At 41.9% G+C, this 4169-nt stretch overlaps 1 pseudogene; it reads left to right on the top strand.

Annotated features, from left to right (window-relative positions):
- The window catches only part of LOC103752278, an 8453-nt pseudogene extending 5823 nt beyond the window's left edge, over nt 1-2630 (top strand).
- The last annotated feature ends 1539 nt before the right edge of the window (nt 2631-4169 follow it).

The following is a 4169-nucleotide window of genomic DNA, read 5'->3' as shown; positions in this document are numbered from 1 at the left end:
CCTACCTACAGGTCTTTGTATTGCTTCAAGAGCTCTCTGAAGGGCTGATTTTGTGGACCTGAATTCTTTTAGCCTATTTATGTCATGGAAGATTTTTCTGCCTGCTTCAACTATGGTAAACATTTTGGCTAAGTAATCTGGGTTGGCATCTATGGTCATTTAGAGCTGGGAATACTTTGGTTCATGGTCTTCTGGCTTTCACAGTTTGCACTGAAAAGGCAGCTGTAATCCTAATGGGTTTTCCTTTACATGTGATTTGTTTCTCTTTTGCAGCTTTCAGTATTGTCTCTTTGTTTTGTATGATTAGTGTTTTTACTTTGATGTGCCATGGAGAGTTTCTTTTCTGGTCCTGTCTGTTTGGTGTTCTATATGCCTCTTGTATTTGTATGGGCATGTCTTTCTTTAATTTTAGGAAATTTTCTTCCACGATTCGGTTGAAGATCTGGTCCATGCCCTTCTCTTGGGATTCTTCTCCTTCCTCTATGCCTATGATTTATAAGTTTGGTCTTTTTATGGTGTCATACAATTCCTGCATATTCCATTCTTGTGGTTTCTTAAATTTTTCATAATCTTTGCTTGAGTGGTCTAGTTCACCCACTTTATCTTCCAGTCACGATCCTCTGTTTTCCATTTCATTCATCCTATTGGTGAGGCTTTCTCCTGTCATTTCTAATTGGCTTACTGAGTGTTTCACTTCCTTCTTCATTTCAGCCTGAGTATTCTATATTTCTAGCTCTTTTATGAATTCTTTCAGAAGTTTTTCCCTATCTTCCGTCAGTTCTTTGATTTCTTTGTGTGTTCTTTAAATTCACTGAATTCTTTTATCATGCTAATAATTGTCCTTTTGAGTTCCATCTCCTGCTTTATCTCTAGGGGTTTCTCATTGTACTCCTCTAGAGGACTATTGGTATTTGGTGGGGATATGGTATTTTGGTTTTTCAAGTTATTATTTTTTCTCTGTGGTTTTGACATTCAAATTTCTTTTGTCATTTCTGGTTCTTATGTGAGGCTCAAGCCTTCAAATTTAGGTCTGCTTGTTTTTGTAAACTTTATGTTTCTTTGTGGTTTACTTTTTGGGCATGAAAAGCTGGTTCCTCTAAGCTTCCTATTCTCTCTTTTGAGTTTATATTGGAGTAGCCAGGTTGCTTTTGTGTTCAGGAGTTCCCACAGAGGCCCAAGTCAGATGAGGATCAGATGCTCTCAGGCTTTCTCCTAAGGTCTGGATCCCTCCAGGAAAGATTTTGGTTTCAGGAATTTGGGGATTGAACTGACCTGTGAGCAGGGCCCAGGAAAGATGCTGGTCTAGGGCAGCTGGTGGCCGTGCCACCCAGAGATGCAAAGGGAGATGGTGGCAGGAAGAGGCCTCAAGGGCTCCTGGCGACTGCACTGAGGAACTGGGTTGGTCTGGATGCAAAGGATCAGGAAGTGGAAAGGTCAGTCCTGGCCTCCAGAAAAGAGGCTGGCTGGTTGTGCAGCCCAGGGAAGCAGAGGATTGTGAGGGTGGGACCAGGCCCCAGGGCTCCTGAGAGAGAGGCTGGTGGGTTGTGCAGATTAGGGAAGTGGGGAGGGGCACAAGCCCAGAGGGCTCTTGGGGACCCCAGAAGGAACTGGGTTGGTCTGGATGCAAAGATCAGGAAGTAGTGGTGGTTCCCCTGGTGTCATGTGGCACCAAGACAAGGAATGGGGCAAGTCCCAGGTCTGGAGAGAGGCCTGCAGGTGGTGCAGGCTCAGGGAAGCAGAGGGAGGTCATGGAGATGGTTTTTAAGGATGATGTCAATAATGATCCACGGTGGTCTGAGGAACAACTCATTGATGCAAAATCCAGACAGAAGTGGATGTTATAAGTCATACAATACAAGAGATTTCTGAAATACTGGAGAAATCCTGGTTGCCCCAGAACTGTACACTAGTTGATATGAAGATTGAATTTGGTGCCACTATAACTACCAAAGAGATTGTTCTTGCCAATCTTATTGATAATGATTCCAGAGGACTCTGGCCATCTGGAGACTGGACCAGCAGAAAGACAGTCTTACCATGACCTCAAAGAAGTAACACCTGAAGGGCCCTAGATGGTCAAAAACAAACAAACGAAAAACTGAGTGGGTTGCACATAGAGTAGAGATGCTTCTGAAATCAGAAAGTTAGTGCAGAGTTGTAGTATTGATGGGTTCAACTTTTCATCTTAGTCACTGTGAGAAAATCAAGAAGGCTTGTGGACATTTTAGATTCCATGTGAACTTCGGGTAACATTTGCCCATAAAGGACCTGATGAAACTCTGAGGATTAAAGCAGAGTGTGAAGGGGATGGTGTTCTCACCATGCTTGTGGCAGTGGCAGGCAGAAGCAACGGTGTGGGACCAGTATGTCTGGTAACACCGCATATGTAGTTATCAGCTGTCCTCCCATCACAGCAGACTGGGGTGCCCAGGATGTGTGGTCATCTCCTTGACTACCCAGTGGTCCCAGCTGTTTGACTATTACTTTCTCCAGAATGATCAGCTCTGTTTGCTATTTAGATATTTTGGTTAAACAACCAATTGGTGTGGGCCAAACTGTGAGCAAGCATATTGAACACAAGGATATCCCTAAGGCAAACTGACAAGAAAATCAGAGAATGCAATTTCTAAAAGATAATGTAATTTTTAATTTTTTGGAGAAAGTTACATATTCCTAGCTTAGCTGTGAAAAAATTAATCAAGATGATTTTATATTGGAAATCAAAATTAAATTTACTAGTGAACAAATGCTTCTCTAGATTTGTGGGTTGAAAGATTATGTGCTGGTATTTGTTAATAGTTTTTAGCTTGGTATGGTGGCTTATGTCAAGAATTCCAGCATTTTGGACGTGAAGGCAGCATAATTACTTTAAGTTCAAGGAAGCCCTATGCTAAATAATGGTTCAACACTTAAGTTAATATCACCTACCGTATGGGCATTGTTGGGTAGACAACATAAGCAAAGAAGTAGTTTATGGGGCTAGAGAGGTGGCTCAGAAGTTAAGAGTACATGTTGCTCTTGCAGAGGACCAGTGCTTATATTATACATGGCAAGAACAATGTATCCCTCTCACTGTATGGTCTGTAAGTTCTATGGAGTGATATTAGTTATTATTTAAGAAAATATATATTTTTTGGATCTTAAAAATAATTTTGATATAATATTCTATACATATATTTAAAATGTCTTACTTTACACAGGACATGAAGAACAGTATGAATAAATATTTTGTTGAATAATTTATGACTATCACCATGATTCTTTCCTATCTTTTCATTTTAATTTTTTGCCTTATTTAGAAATAATACAAAGATTATTAGCAGCTCTTACACTTTTCTAAATACTGCTTGCCTCATGCCACTCATCCATCCATCCATCCATGCATCCATCCATCCATCCATCCAGTCTTGTATAGTAAAGAGACGTAATTGAGAGGCAGATGTGGGACTTCATGGAATCACAGATACCCCAAATCAGAGAAATAATTGGCCAGTACAGACTCATTACATCTCATTTCCCTGACTGGGAACCCAGGGCTCTGAAATGAGGGTGAGTACATTTGGGTGGATGTTCTTCAAGAATCAGGCTCTCTGGTTTCCCCTGAAGCCTCAGAGCTACCATGGGCAAGCAGTACATGCCATCCTATTGAGAAACAGAGCCTCCTCCTCTCAGTATATTGGCTAATGTGCCCCTCCTGAGCTCCTTCACCCATTCTGCTGGATGCCAGGTAGATAACTGCTTTATCTCTGCTGTGATGAAACACTTTGATCAAGAGCAACTTAGGGGAGGAAAGGGTTTATTTCAGCTAACAGGTCACAGTCCATCATTGAAGAAAGTCAAGGCAGGATCTTTAGGCAGGCCTGCTTGCTATTTTGCAACAGCATTTCCTCTGACTAAGGAGCTCGTTTCACAGCTAGGAAGTACAGCAGAAACCATGGAAGATGCTGCTTGCCAGCTGGCTCACAGAGCCATACTCAGGTAGCTTTCTTACACAGCTAAGGATCACCTGCCCAGAGAATGTTGCTGCCCACAGTGGGATGGTCCCTCCTACATCAACTAACGGTTAAGACAATCCTCTACAAACATGCCCACAAGCCAATCTGATCTGGACAATTCTGTAATTGAGACTTTTCTCAGCTAACTCTAGGCTGTGTCAAGTTGAGCGTTAA

Source organism: Nannospalax galili, unplaced genomic scaffold, assembly GCF_000622305.1.
Source record: "Nannospalax galili isolate Female #2095 unplaced genomic scaffold, S.galili_v1.0 scaffold907, whole genome shotgun sequence".
NCBI lineage: Eukaryota > Metazoa > Chordata > Mammalia > Rodentia > Spalacidae > Nannospalax > Nannospalax galili.
The sequence above is the reverse complement of the archived record's forward strand: the minus strand, read 5'-3'. Positions and strand labels throughout refer to the sequence as shown.